A 16,597-nucleotide genomic window follows, 5' to 3' on the forward strand; every position below is an offset into this window, starting at 1 on the left:
TAAACCTATCTATCCTGTCATTGATGTTTTTCTGGTAGAAGTACATTTATATAGATACGTACAAATTCTTGCTTAACAACCTTTTCTTTCAGAGCTTGGCCTTCAACATAGTAGTTTACCTATGTTTATTTGAAGAAGAAATGGTTAACTGAGCAGAATTGGCCTGCACGTTCAAGTGGACTGGACATGTATAGAATGCTCTTGAGGGACGTGTCGCATTCCATCAAGGAATTCCAGACACCAAAGTTCTTCTAACAAAAGAGCCTTCAGGATATTGGTTCAAAATACCTCGTGACCTTATCAATACTCGGGTTTTAATCATGCGACATCTAAACCAGGCTGTCCTCACTGCCCGTGGTTACCATTACTCTATTTTAAAATGAAATATTATACGATCTGTACGGATTCAAAACTACATCTACTAATTGTTCATTTATTAGCATAGGCTGAATTACTACGCTCGTGCATTTGAAATCACGTGATGGATCATAAAATATCTTGATTTGCATAAAAATGGGCTCATGGATAATTGGCATTATAACATAGAACTTGTTCTGCGAAAGCTATAGTAATAAAATGAAATCCAAGTATCGTTTGTTCTGTACAGTGCATAAGACATTGCTGTATGCACTATAATGTTAAAATAAGTGACGGTTAAATTATATTAATTTATACTGTGACTCCATTACCATTAAGATCGTTTCATTTAATTAATTCTAAACAAACCTACACGTATATTACTCGGAGCGTATGGATACATATGAAACTAACAAACTGTTACATGGAGCGTCCCCTATTATATTTTATGTCCGAGTAAACAGGGAGAAACGAGTTAGCTTTGATACGTCATATATATAGTACTTTTTTACTCGAATACACGCTCATTATAGTGGATATTACTACATTAACAAAATACCACTATCTTACTACATTAACAAACTACTGTATGTTTTACTCCATTAACAAATTACTGTCTGCCATACTACATTAGCAAACTGTTGTCTCCCTTATTACATTAACAAAGTACTGTCTGCTGTACTTCATTGACAAACTACTGTATGTTTACTCCATTATAAATTACGGTCTGCCTTACTACATTAACAAAGTACTATCTGTTTTACTCCATTAACAAACTACGGTGTGCCTCATTTCATTGACACTCTACTGTCTGCTTTACTCCATTAACAAACTACTTTCTACTTGGCTCTATTAACAATGTATTTTCTCTCTTACTCTATTAATAACCTACCACTACCTTATTACATTAACACACTACTGTCTGCCTCACTTTATTAACAATTTACCACTGCTTTACTACATTAACAAACCATCGTTACCGCCTGGCTCACGTCACATACAAACCGTCTTACTTCCTTACTAAACTGCCAGCTACTATATTGCATTAAACAAAATACCACCTGCCTTATTGCATCAACAAACTATCAACTACCTTTTTTTTAACTTTTTAGAATCAGACATGGTCTAGAGTTTGTGTGCTCGTACTGCACATCCGATAGTTCAGGGTTGGCGTCCCTTTATAACATAATCACGCTTTGCACTACTGAATCATGCATGCACTATAAGAATCGCGTTTAAATACCAATATTCAGTCAGACAATAGCAGACAAAGAAATAACGGTACTGTAGACTAGCTGCTTGTCTATTTGTTAAACGACTGTCCTTAGAGAGCCATCTGTGTGTTAACTTTACGTGAAAAATATGAAGCAAATAAATAACATTTCTCTTAGATCTTGACTTTAAACTGCATACATTCCACTTATAAAATAGTTAGAAAATTAGTATTTTTGTGTGAAAATATCAGTATTTTTTCGAAAAACTCGATTCCTAACGAGGCTAGATCTCAGAAACTATGTGTACAAATAAATAGATGGTTGGAGGTTGTCATTACAGCGAGTAAGCGTACCTGAGTTTACCATGTGGTTGTTAGCATTTGTCTGATACATAGCTGAATTTGGATACAAGGTTAAGGCTTATGATGTTCTCTATTTATGGTAGCATGGGGCCGAGCACGGCCTAATGGTTAATCTGTCAGAGCTGTATATGTAGTAGTATTAGCCAGATCAGTTCAGGAGTTATCGGGAAGGGGGATATTTACTAACTGCCTTCCCTCTAGCACATCAGTTCTAATTACGCATGACCATGCGCAAATAACCCTTGTGCACCTTTGCACAAAATTTCGAAGACAAAGAAACAACTATTACTAAGTTTAGGTAATCATGCAAAGATTGAAAATGTCAAAATCAGGTTTTTATTTATTTTTATCATAGCAGAGACATAGTTGTTATAAGTATTGTTTTTTCTTCCCCAACTGGTGTGTTCAGAAATTTGGGTATCACCCTTCGCCCTCACTCGCATTAATTAAAATCACCTTCGTTAATATTCAATGCTGACTGCTAATACTTACACTAAGATTATAATTAGAAAACAGACCGGATTAAATTGTGAATAGCGATCAGCCGGAACAGAGGTGACGGCGGTGATCCGTTTCTTTACGAGGAAGGGAAGTCAAAAATCGTGGACAAACCATGGACACGGACAATAAGTCACGGTCAGAGACTGGCTGGGATCTATAAATCCAATATCATTAAATCAAAATGTCATTGAATTCGATGTGTCTTAGCTGGTAAATGTGTTTATACGCCTAGCTGTGTTTTCAATACAGATCCAGAACTGTCGCGACACGGCATGACTACTTGGCTAGGGCGCTTGACTCGCAATCTGAGGGTCAGGGGTTTGAATCCCTATCCCACCAAACATACTCGCCCTTTCAGCCGTGGGAGCGTTATATAGTTACGATCAATCCCACTCTACGTTAGTAAAAGGTTAGCCCAAGCGATGAGGTGAGAAATAGTAAAAATTATGAGTAAAGTATTGAACACGATAAATGATATTTAGAGACGTCATCGCTGTCTTTATGACTGTTTGAGTTAGCGCCATATACTAACTAACATACACGAGACACTGTAGTCACCTTTACTGTAAAACTTCAAGTTGTAAAGGAGCCTCAGAGCTCAAAATGTGATAACACATGAGTACAAGTACATGTTTTGTTTTGAATTTTGGGTAAAGCCACAATATAGCATATTATGCTATAATAAAACCATACACACACTATTCGTTAGCAAAAGAGTAGCCCAAGTGTTGGAGGTGGATTGTGATGCATATCACTTATACATTATGAACGACTAGCACAAACATTCCTTAAATAGCTTTGTGCAAATTTCAAAATCAAACAAAACAAACTCATTACAAGACAAATGTATAAAAACTGCCGATAATGTTTGGTGGTAATAAAGAAAGATTATCGAATTCATTTTTGGACTTAACAATAACTTAATAATAGTAGAATAACTTAACATATGTAGAAAGAAAACATGAAATTTTGAAGATGAACTACTTTGAACACTACCAAATCTTAAGATCTTAAGTTATTCTAATACGATCACACTAGATGAGACATTTTGTGTTCTCTATAAAAATTCTATGAGAATACAGATATACGATGAAAAAACAAAATGAATTATTTCTTTAAATTTTGCGCATAGTTGCACGAGGGCTATCTGCGCTAGTCGTCACTAATTGGGTAGTGTAAGACTAGAGGAAAGAAGCTAGTCATTACCATCGCCCGCCAACTCTGAGGCTACTCTTTTACCAACAAACACGAGAATTGATTGTCATATTATATAGCCCTCACGTCTGAAAGGGCGAGAACGGTGGTATAACGAAGATTCGAATCCATGACCGTCAGAATGCGAATCGAGCGTCTTAACCACCTGGCCATGCCGGACCAAGCAAAATGAAATGAAATTGTTAATAATAAACAAAATCGGTTAAAGAAAGTCATCATTAGTGTAAGTAAACCTTAATGGGTTTTGTTCTTTTTTTAGTTTGTATGTTCTCTGTCTTCAGTCAATAGTTTCAAATAAGGGATGGTTCATCTAAAACTTAGGGTCTTTCGTCTGAGTGCTTAGAGCATGCGCTCCATAAATTATCGTTCAGGTTGGAAATAATAAATACCTAAATATGTTGAATGTGGTTTTAGATAACATGAATTAACCTGGAATAATTGCCAGTGTTTGATCCCATAGTGTAAAGCCCTTCCATCAACACTTTAAAAATGTATATACAATATTTGTCAAAGATGATGTATAAGCAATGGGTAGTTGCAACTAAATGATTGGCTTCTGATTAACACAGAAAATACAAAATAAAAGCAGTTAATTTGTAAAAGGTACGAATGTTTCGTATTTGGTTTAAACAAAGCAGTATACCCCGTTTTACACCATCACAATGTTATCAGTGTGTTATCGTAAAATGGTTGTTACAAACATTTCGTATTATTCCCTGCAATCGTGCAAATTTTATGACTGTTGTTTGACACTCTAAAGTCTTCTATAAACCTATACAATCTTTACAATATTCGTGTCAGGCCTTTGTGTAGAGTAAGCTATGGTTGCACGTGCTCCATAAGCCGATTATTTTTCGTCCAGGTATCGTTTCGTTATATACTCTGGATGCTTGGGGTCACCTTGGTGCTAGAAGATTGTTGTTTCCTAAGAGAATGATATGACGCTCACGAATATGCTTGTACCTATCAGCAGTCATATTTAATCTCACAGTCACACACGCTTTACATGACTGGTTGTATACACTACAACAGAATAATAATACAGTTACTTACTGGTATTTAAAGATTGAATAATTATCTAACTTAATTTTTTAATTTAAAATCTGAAAGGGAATTCTTACAATTCATTACCATTGTTTACTACATTTATATAACTCGTATCACGAATCAAGGTAAGTGACTTTCTCAAACATTCTTATATATGGAAAACTCAATAAATTAAAATAACTTTAGGACTAGGCTTTGAACCCAGGACAACTGTTTTACCAATTGTTCATAGAGCATTACTTTTAAGTTATAAAACATAAAAATATTAACAAAATTAATCAATAACTTTTATTTAACACAAATTATCTTCATACCTCATCCACTTATAATATAGAATAATAATATTTATTATTTCCAGTATTAACTATAAAATTCTTCAAAGTTTTCAAGTTTTTATAAAATACAACATAGCTCAATACGAATTGTTAAATTTGAAGTAGTTATGAACATCTGAGCTGTTCCTAGTATTGCCAGTTGTCATACTAGTTACATCACTCACACACCAATGTTATGTATAGCAATGTAAAGTTGCGTCATTGACCGCAGGTGGGCCAAGTACGTTCTGCTGGTTGCAATGATTTGATTTAATACAATATCTTTTGTTAACAAGTCAAGCCACCTACCCAACCCTACGCATTAGAACTACGTAATATGAGGGAGGAAGCGTAAGAAGTCACCCTCTTTTCAGTCAGCATCATAAGTTTCACTTTGACAGAACTATTCGATCAAAAGCTTACTCATAATTCATGCAGCATAAGAAGGAAGAAACTTGGTTTGTTGGCAGCTGGAAGTATGTTTTTGTATTCACCAGCTGAATTTCTTAACGTGTAGCTGTATGATATGGTTGATTGATACTTGCTTCATTTAAACGTTATCGTAAGAAACAGATGTTCATATGCAGCTGACGGTGTGTTTCTGGTGCTAAAGTTTGAAAAAATAATTTACAATTCTCTTATAACACTGGTAAAAATATAAATAAGCAATAGCGCCTTTCAAAAAAATTTACTGTAAGGGCAAGCATGTTTGGTGTGACGGAGATTCGAACCCGCGAGGATTACGAGTCGAGTGTCTTATCCACCTGGCCATGCCGGGCCCCACAGGATTTTAGATAAGACGTTACTTATCTTTCAGTACTAAATTTGAAAACATTCAGCGATACTTTTCTTACAATATAGCAAATCCATATTGAAATGTTTGCAATTTCCACCGTGAGGAAATCCAAACCCAGATTTTAGCGTTGCAGTTAGTAGATTTGCTGCTGTCTTAGCGGGAGACTCAATAATATAAAGGAGTTTTTAATTAGTTTATATTGTATAATAAATACATTACAAATAAAATTAATGCATATTCGTACGTCAACAGTCGGAATAAGAAAAAAATGTGTATGCAAATGAATCATTATTTACTGTTTTGGTAAGAAAAACTTGTAGTTACGTTTTACTTAATTTTCTTAAGATGAAGAAACTGCTCAGGCAAATTGTTTACGTAGTATCGCCTAAGTAATTAGACAACTGGGGATGAGATATTTAGTAATAATAATAATGATAATGAAATTACTTAAATCAAAACGTGTATAAGCTTTGCTGTCATTGTATCATCAGTTACCTCTCTTGAAAATCACACACAAGACATCGAAGATTTGACAAGATATCCTGTTTCATTTCTAAGATACGATTTTGTATGATATTTTTTTCCGAAAAAAAAACTCCCACCATTAGTTGGTAAAAGGGTAGCTCAAGAGTTAGCGGTGAGTGGTGAGGACTTGAAGCTGTTGTTTGTCAGTCAGTCAGTAGATACTACAATGGCGTCATACCAGAGATGCTTAACGCTGCAATTTGTACTGTCGTGAAGTCAGTAAAACATGCGCATGCCATGAATCAGAAGAAGGATTTGTACTCTGTAGGCTACAGAACATCATAACATATAAGCTCGAAAAGTAAAAAATAAAAATATTTGTTACTTCTAATTTTGATTTTATTTACTTTTAAAACAGAATACTTTCTGTGGTCCTACACAAGTATTTAACATACATTTTGAATTAGTAGTGTCAGATTTCAAAACCTTTTCAGAACTGTTTCTGTTTCTATGTCACGAATGCGTTTTGAGTAGACGTGAAAATCTAATGGATTATTTTCATACGCGTTTTACATAAATGAATACTGGTAGTTAATATATTTATATTTTGGGTGTGACTTAGTGATTAGTGTGTCCTAACTGTTAATCCATGTATTCATGGTTGACTGCCAAGTTCCGCAAGTTCCATCAATTTTTCACATAAAAACTAATACTTTAAAAGTTAAGTTGGGCTGGTAGTGAGCTATGTCACACACTTCTTATATTACAGCTGGTTAAAAACAGTTCTTTGCTGTCAAAATTCGTTAACTTGAAACTTAAACATTTCTTGCTATTGTATTTATCTAAAGATAATAACTTCATAATTACGGGCCTGGCATGGTCAGATTATTAGGACGCTCGATTCGCAATCTGAGGGTCACACTAAACTTGTTCGCCCTTTCAGCTGTGAGACCGTTATAAAGTGACGATCAATCCCACTATTCGTTGGTAAAAAGAGCAGCCCAAGAGTTGGCGGTGGGTGGTGATGACTAGCTACCTTCTCTCTAGTCTTACACTGCTAAATTCGGGACGGCTAACATAGATAGCCCTAGTTTAGCGTTGCGCATAATTCACAACAGACAAACAATCATAATTATGTTATTTTAGACATAGAAAATTTTAGTTGGCCGATGTTTACTGTATACCCTCTGGTGTCCATACGATGCGAGAAAAATCAAAATCATTTGTTTGTTTATTCACTGGAATGATATCCTAGGTTAGTAATAAAATGAACGGCCACGTCACAGTTCTCCTAAGATGGGCAAAACAGGTGCCTAATTTCGAAAGGTGGATTGCAGTGAATATGATTTTTTCGTTAGTGGTCAAATAGTTAACTGCAGAATACGAAACTCTGCGCAAACACATTTTAAGTATCTTCATCTAAAGATGAATCTAAACTTTCAATTCATCACTACTAGTGTTAGTGAATAAAAAGAATATAAACAAATCCAGGTTAATACTCGTCATCAAGTTTTGATCAAACTTTATCATCAAGTCAAGCCGTCTCCGAACTTTTATTTTCTGTGAAGCGGGCTTGACTTGATGATCAAGTTTTCTTCATTACCCAGTAAAGACGCCTTCAAACTTTTATACCCAAAATCAGTTTGACACACGGTGAGTTGAAAAGTTGTGAATTCATAACGAAATTTCTTGATGACAAGAAACCCACTTGAAATAAAATGTATCTCAGAACGGCTGATATGAGTATTAACACTTTTACTGATAATCAGAGAAGAACGTTCCGATTTTCCATGTTAACCTGAAGATGACGTAGGAAGGTCGAAACGTCATTATTTCCTTATCAATAAGTGTTAATACCCATACCAGTCGTTCTGAGATACATGACGAAACTTGTTCTAACATTTTCAAAGTTTTGTGAAGTTATATAAATATTTCACAGGTTTTATATGTGTATACAACATATTCTTCAAGCAAACAACTATGCGTTCATTTAAAGATTAATCATGTGGGATGCAGTTAGATTTAACCATCAAGAGAAACCATTTTGTTCTCGATATACACTGTATAAACCAATCGAAAGAATTTCATAATTTATAACATTACGACTAAGATACGTAATAGCCAATTTTATCAAATATTATCAGTAACACCCCCCCACCCCACTCCATACCCACTTCATTGATATCATAATCAGGTGCCTGGAGATTAGTGATCTACAATTTTCATGAAACATGGTTAGACCTCAAAGAAGATATTTGGATGTTTCACTCATGTGAAGAGCTATCGATTGAATTGAAGTCAGCAGTGGAAGAAGTAGGATGTGAGAAACGTTAACCTCTGGTGGACGTCCCTTCCCTGAATCCAAAGCAATAGTAAAAATAATGCCACAAATTACAGGGATCACATCCTTCAACTCGTTTTGTTGTTCTATACAAGCGCAACTGATCCCTAATCTAACCGAACAGACTGTAATGCCCTCCCCACTTCGACACATTTCTTGAAGGAGTAACCTATTCAGTGTTATTAGGCATGTGTGGAATGTTTTGGGGGGAGACGCTGCGATCCGTCACGTGACTTCAGCTACTAAAGACACTCTAGAGACAGCTGTTTAACAGAAATAACAGAAAATAACTTAAGATTTGTTTGGTTTGTAATCTGTATGATAATACATCAGAATAAGACTGATAATATTGGTACAAATTCTGTATACTAGATATAATTGACACAATAGTAGTTAAACTGCACACTTTTGCACACCTACACACTATTACCGACGCGGCATTTCGTACAGTGCCAGAGTTCGTAGGTTCAGATGTGATTACAACTCAGAAATCCTCAGCTGAAACACTCAACAAAACAGCAAACGTGCTTCATCCCTCAGCCTGGGCGTTATACACAATACTATTTCAAGTACCAAGCTTGACCACACAGCTTGTTTTCTCTTCCTCAAAATGGAACCCCGTGGTCAATACTTTCGGAATTTACTCCAGTAACGCTCGTACGAATGACCAAAGCAGAACCTGCTGTGACATCAGTGGAGTGAAGAAAGAGGAGGCGGGGTGGAAGATGTTATTCCTGTTCTGATAAATCCATGATGATGATAGGTTCAGCTGATTTCTGTTGTAAATCTTTACAACAAATGTCAGACGACCCTTGCTGTGGTTAACGTTCATACTGAAGTATGATTTCATGAATTATAAAGTTCTTCAACCATCTGTTTATTTAGGAATGTACGCTGAATAACCAATCATTCGTAATTCAGACCACCTGATGGGCCATCAGAAACTTGATTTGTATTAAAGTTGAAAGTGCATTAGTTGATATTATTTTACATTGCAACGATGTTTTTGCTTTGTTATAGATATTTATTACAATAATATTCATTTTTATTCCGAAAGTGCACCCGCTCCTTACTATCTAAATGCATATGCACGAGCACTCATTTCAAAACAAAAGGATAATATAGGTATATAAGGATACGTTAGTAAGCATTTTTTACAACATATTTAAAGCTTATCATTTTTTTAAAAAAGGTCTAACGTTAAGTCGTAGAATAACATTATATATTTGCTTATTGTTATTATTAAGTACGATAGAGTTTAGCCTTGACAAATGTAAAGAAAAAAATTTACAGTGTCAGTTTGCCTACTTATTGAGTATAGGTCTACTTAGGAAAAGGCTTAACTAATGTTAGGCCTAAGACACGTGGAAATGTATAGTTCTTTTATTATTATTATAACCCTGTATTTAAAAAAGTACTGCATCAAGAAGAATATTAATTCAACTGCAAATGTTTTGCAGGTATCTTCCAGTATAATATAAATTTCAAATTATCCTTTAAATAGGTTAACATAGACATCGAAATGTTAAAAGTGTCGTATGAGAATTAATTTTCTTTTGTTTTCCTAGATAATCAGTGTTATTTTCACAATCTTATGAACGTCACATGTATTAATGTCTCAAGTAGCCTGGATATAATGCATTACAGTTCCTGAAAATATTTGAGATTATAAATCGATCATTGCCATCTATGAAAATATGTAAAATTGTATCTCGATCAATACAAACAAGCCATATTTTAAAAATCTGCTATAACAGCATGAAATATATTTGATGCCCGGTCAGAAATTGAGATACTACGATGATAAGTAACCAGGTGACAACGAAAGGCCGAGTTTACGTATGATTTAGAGGAATTTGCTAGTAGTTTCGATGCGACATTCTATGGCCCAGAAAGTCCTGAGAGTGCGTTAAATTACATGCACGTTTATATGTGATCGCCTCATGCACGTTTTGCTTCTAAGGATCTTCCCAGTTTTGTTGATCGTCAACATTCGTGAGGACGAAAGACTAGGTCCGGCATAGCCAGGTGGTTAAGGCACTCGACTCATAATCTAAGGGTCGTGGGTTCGAATCCCCGTCACACCAAACATGCTCGCTCTTTCAGCCGTGGGGGCGTTATAACGTGATGGTCAATGGTAAAAGTTTGCGGTGGGTGGTGACGACTAGCTGCCTTCCCTCTAGTCTTATACCGCTAAATTAGGGACGGCTAGTGCAGATGGCCCTCGTGTAGCTTTGGGCGAAGTTAAAAAACGAAAGACCAACTATTCTCTGCCAACTTGCACGATTCAAAGAGGCTTTTTAATATTCCTTAGACGATTTCTTAAATACGTTAATTCTTTTTTAGCAGTCGCTATTGATTTTCGTGCAGCTTTGGAATCTTAAAAGGCCCGATATATGTTTTTAGGTGAAATTTCACCTTCCTATAGGACATTGCGTAGGTAGTCGTTTTGTCACGTGGTGTATTTAAAATACACTAGTCTTTTATAGAAGAACAATGAATGAATGCGCGTGTCGCATTCTGGTGAAAATAATCGTAAAATATGACTACATTAAGCCATACAATTTCAAGGACTTGTAACCAAATAATGGAAAGCAGAGAACACTTATCAAATGAAGGATTTCGTTGTTTTTTTTATACATTGATATTGAAACGACGTGGTAATAATATTTTTATAGAACTTAATTCTATATATATATATGTTTAAATTGGTTGAGCGCGGGATACAAAATATTTTGATTGTTTCACAGTGATATAGAGCTTTATTTCGAAATAATAAAAGTGTTTTTCGTGTTTGAAAGGTATATACAACAGTCGGTAAAAAAAAAAACGTAAATTTTTACACATGTTATGGACATTTATGTACCAGAAATGTTAACATAGTACAAAATCCACAGCATTGAATACTGTTGAATTCTGTGTAATTTAACTATAAGGAGAAAGTGGCTATTCCCAGAGGATTCAAAATATAAAGATGAAGTGATTACTTCACTAAGGATTCAAGGTATAAAGTGAAGTGAGTACTTCTCTCAAGATTCAAAGTATAAAGGTGAAGTGGTTACTTCTCTCAAGATTCAAAGTATAAAGGTGAAGTGGTTACTTCTCTAAGGATTTAAGGTATAAAGATGAAGTGGTTACTTCTTTAACTATTCAAGGTGTAAAGATGAAGTGGTTACTTTTCTAAGGATTCAAGATATAAAGATGAAGTGGGTACTTCTCTAAGGATTCAAGGTATAAAGATGAAGTGGTTACTTCACTAAGGATTCAAGGTATAAAGTGAAGTGAGTACTTCTCTCAAGATTCAAAGTATAAAGGTGAAGTGGTTACTTCTCTAAGGATTTAAGGTATAAAGATGAAGTGGTTACTTCTTTAACTATTCAAGGTGTAAAGATGAAGTGGTTACTTTTCTAAGGATTCAAGATATAAAGATGAAGTGGGTACTTCTCTAAGGATTCAAGGTATAAAGATGAAGTGGGTACTTTTCTAAGGATTCAAGGTATAAAGATGAAGTGGTTACTTCTCTAAGGATTTAAGGTATAAAGATGAAGTGGTTACTTCTCTAAGGATTCAGGTATAAATATGAAGTGGTTACTTCTCTAAAGATTCAAGGTATAAAGGTGAAGTGGTTACTTTTCTAAAGATTCAAGGTATAAATGTGAAGTGGTTACTTCTCTAAAGATTCAAGGTATAAAGGTGAAGTGGTTACTTCTCTAAGGTATCAGTAATCACCTATTCAATCAGAAAACAATATGATGATAAAAAACCCTTTGTGTACAAAACAAATCAAAGAGTTCTCATGTGTTACTCGTTGAATATCCGTTACAGTTGTCTAACTGTAAATCCAAGGAGTAAATGTTAGTGTCTCGTTACTACAGAAATGCGTTCCGCCCTTTAGGACATTGTATGAGCATATGGGTAAGGATCAAATGTCATTATTTGGTCAGACAAGAGCAGACCAAATTTGGCGGATAGTGCTGATGCCTAGCTGCCTCTCCTCTAGTCTATCAGTCCAGAAACTGCGTAGGTAGCCTTCATGTAACTTTGCTTGAAAATAATAGAACAAACATATAAAAATGTTAACAAAAGATAGCACTGCAAGACTACACGTAGAAGACATTTGAGCAATATAACTTCTTGATACAACAAATTTGTCGAGATTGACTTTTAACCTCAAAACACAACAAAATATTATTACTAATCCTACAAAAGGTTATTCTTTGAAAATCTTCCAAGAGTCTTGCGCAAAGAGAGAGAGAACAACAAACATATGTCACGTGGTAGCTTTTATAATATGATGTAGTCACTTAGGTAAACGACTCATCGATTGGGCAAACAAAGAAAGCAAGCTAGAACCACTAGTGGTTTTATTCTGTTGTCCATGGATGATACCTTCATCCTGTACTATATATATATATACATGCTGTTTAAAGTCACATCATGTTAAGAACTGGTATACTCAATCGAGTGGCTCACGCTAATACATAATATAATAGTTAGTAGAGCAACATTAAGGAAAACAAACTATGTAACATTGATAAACTAAAGCAACGAGTTTTTTGCATTTCATTTGTTCGTGAGCATTTTGTTTTTACAAAAAACAAACAACGATAAAATCAGGGGTTCGATAGCCCGATGTGGCTTTGCTATAAGAAAACACAGACATATATTTTCACCACTTACGTAAGTTGAATAGTTATCTTGTTTCATATCGCTGATTTTTTATTCAATCTTCAACATTCTGTAAAGAAAGAAAATTTTAATTAACTCCTTCTAGTAAAATTTTGTTAGCGTACAAAATAAAGTTGATTTTTATACTATTATTGCAATCTTTCTCTGCATGTGAATGTTGATTTTATGATTTCTTTATTGATTCATTTCGTTATAGGAGTGTTTTTTTTTATCAGATTTCAAATCATAATATATGTTAAGAAAATATTCTGTGTTAGAGATACGAACTAAGGACTTTCATTGGAAGCCTCAATCTCTTAACCATATAATTCATCGGCTTTTTAAAAACATTTAAATATTTTTTTCTGAAACCATTTATCCATCATTTTGCTTTTGCTCCACATACGACTCATAGAAAAAACTAACAAAAATGTAAATAATATCGATTTGATCCCATTAAACACTGCTGGGTTCCACCATGCTTTTTTGTTCTTTTCTTTTTATATAGAAAACTAGTGATTTCATCCAATTCCTTTTGTTTGTTCTTTACAGTATATATTGTAACAGTCAAGTACGCAAAATTAGTGCGATGCAATTCGTGGATCCCATTGGTGCTGAACGTATGAAAGTAGTGAGTGAGTGTTTTCTTATAACAAAGCCACATCTGGTTATCTGTTGTGTCCACAGAGGGGAATCGAACCCCTGATTTTTGCGTTGTAAATCCGAAGACTCACCGCTGTCCCAGCGGGAGACAGTATGAAAGCAAATCGATAATTTGAAGGTTAACTAGTCAGCAGCTGGAAACTGGGGATACCGATTATCTTCGGGTTCACTTATCCTTTCATTGTCACCACATGCCACCCGCTAGAACAGTGGTAAGTCTACGGATTTACAACGATAAAATCAGGGATTCGATAGCCCGATGTGGCTTTGCTATAAGAAAACACAGACATATATTTTCACCACTTACGTAAGTTGAATAGTTATCTTAAACTACTGTCGGTCCGATTGAAATCTATATTTGTGTGTTTGCTGGATTTTATTTATTCAATATGATAAACTTTACGTGAACAGTGGACGATTAATATTTAAGTCAAAGGTAAAAGTCACAAGTAAGACTAAGGACTATAGTTATGTGAAAATGTAATTATTGGTACTCTTGGAGTTAGGGTTTCATTGTTTGGAATTAAGCCCAAAGCTACAGAATAAGTTATCGATGCTCTGCTTATCATGGGTATCGAAACTAGGTTTCTAGCGGTACGAGTCCGCAGATATACGGTTGTGCCACTGAGGGCTAGAGTTAGTGAAAGAAGAGTATTATTTAAAATATTTTCTTTATTGATTTTGATCTTAAAATTCGTAAGACACAAAACTCTGTGCTCTTCTTTGTGATTTCTATTTTTTCAGTCCACATTGACCAAATCTTAACCATATTTTTAAATGTTTGTTCTTGTAAAACTTCTTCCCCCACTTCTCATTGAAAGGAAATTATAAATTATTTTTATAACGCTTTTCAATTCTGAACAGGTTTGTTTGTTTTTGTTTTTGAATTTTGCGCAAAGCTACTCAAGGGCTATCTGTCCCTAATTTTGCAATGTAAGACTAGATGGAAGGCAGCTTGTCATCACCACCCACCGCCAACTCTTGGGCTACTCTTTTACCAACGAATAGTGGGATTGATCGTAACATTGTAACGTCCTCACGGCTGAAAGGGCGAGCATGTTTGATGTGATGAGAATTCAAGTCCGTGACCATCGGATTTTGAGTTGAGTGCTTTAGCCACCTGGCCATGCCGGGCCAATAATACTGAACAGTCAAGTGCTATTAACATCTCATCTTTATATAATTATTGACGCCATAATCTCATTCACATGAAGCGGCTGTTCTTATTACTTTTAATATGCATATATGCAATATTAGGACGCAAAGTCGATACGTAACGTGGAAAAGCTATTTTGTTTTTGTAATTGTACATCATCAGAATAAGATATTTGTTCTCATGTTGCATATCACAGGAGGGATAGAAATAGGTTAAGAATTTTTATTTTTACTCACAATATGCCAATTTCTAGTTAAAAGTGTTCATAATATTACTTTAACAAAACAGTTTAATGTACATCGATTTCGTTTGGTTGTGCACTAGTGCATAAAGTGATTTGAAGTTTAAAGCCGAAGATGCGTTATAAAAGTGATTGTTAAATTCCACTATTTGGTCAGAGGAGAGTAGCCCAAGAGTTAGCAGTGGGTGGTGTAGAATAGTTTGCTTCTTCTATTATCTCAGCTGAAGAGTAGGGATGGCTTTGTTGTCTTTTTTAGCTTTTCTTGAAACAATAAAATAAACTAGGATTTCTTACATGGCTCTTCGTTCAGTGCCAGTGTTCATCAGACCAACTGGATTACATTATGCGAAGGCTTAGTTGAAACTATATTTGATCATTTTTGAAAATTCATGTTTGAAAATGAAGTTCAATGAAAGAGATATATACACAGGTACTTTTGGTAGTGAATTTATTCTTGGGCTGTATATGGTGAGTTACGAAGTTTTTTAAAAATAACTTTGAGAAGGCTTGAGTTTGTGATGGCTACCTATGAATTCAGGCTGTAAATGGTGAGTTATAAATCGTTTCTGTAAAAAATAATTTTCTGCGAGCACTTACGTGCAATGTAAATGGTGAGTTATTACTTATTTATATGAACAATAAATTTCAGCAAGCTTATGTGTTTTCTAGTCAACATACGTTTGGCTGGTAAACAGTGAGTTATGTATGTTTTCTATAAATAATAACTTTCAGCAAGCATTTGTACCATCTGCTGAACACTCAGGTCTAATGTACATAGTGAGTTGTGTATTATTGACAGAGACTCGTGTTTCCTGGCAAAAGTATGGAATCATTCCAACAGTTAAATAATAAAGCTGCCTCAATTAGTGCGTGCAAACACGCTGAAACCTGTCATTTCAACGCTTGCACTACATATCCGAAGTTTCTCGTGTAGTGTAAATGGAGGCCCCAGGTGCACTTTTGTTGGCAGAATTTTCATCAAATGTGCAACGCACTTATTACTACGTTACTTTGCAAATCCAATAATCATCTTGCTCAAACTGCACTGAATGATTAGTTGCCATGCTTCTAACTATCAACACTGGTTTTTAAAGCTGAATAGATACTACTGTAAGTTTCCACCAACAAAATTGTTTACCAGTAACAAAAGCTCTTCACCCAACCACCCACTATCGCGGCACGTGAACTCTTCGAGACGGAAACAGCTGAGCCACGCAGGTGGCGGGAACTAGTTATGTTCTATGCCTCACAATTCCA

At 35.0% G+C, this 16,597-nt stretch overlaps 1 protein-coding gene across 2 annotated transcripts in view; it reads left to right on the forward strand.

Moving 5' to 3' along the window:
- Positions 1–16,597, forward strand: part of LOC143236680 (protein kinase C-binding protein NELL2-like) — a 100,514-nt gene that overhangs the window by 36,221 nt on the left and 47,696 nt on the right. The window lies entirely within an intron of this gene.

The sequence above is a fragment of the Tachypleus tridentatus genome, chromosome 13 (genome assembly GCF_004210375.1).
Source record: "Tachypleus tridentatus isolate NWPU-2018 chromosome 13, ASM421037v1, whole genome shotgun sequence".
Lineage (NCBI taxonomy): Eukaryota > Metazoa > Arthropoda > Merostomata > Xiphosura > Limulidae > Tachypleus > Tachypleus tridentatus.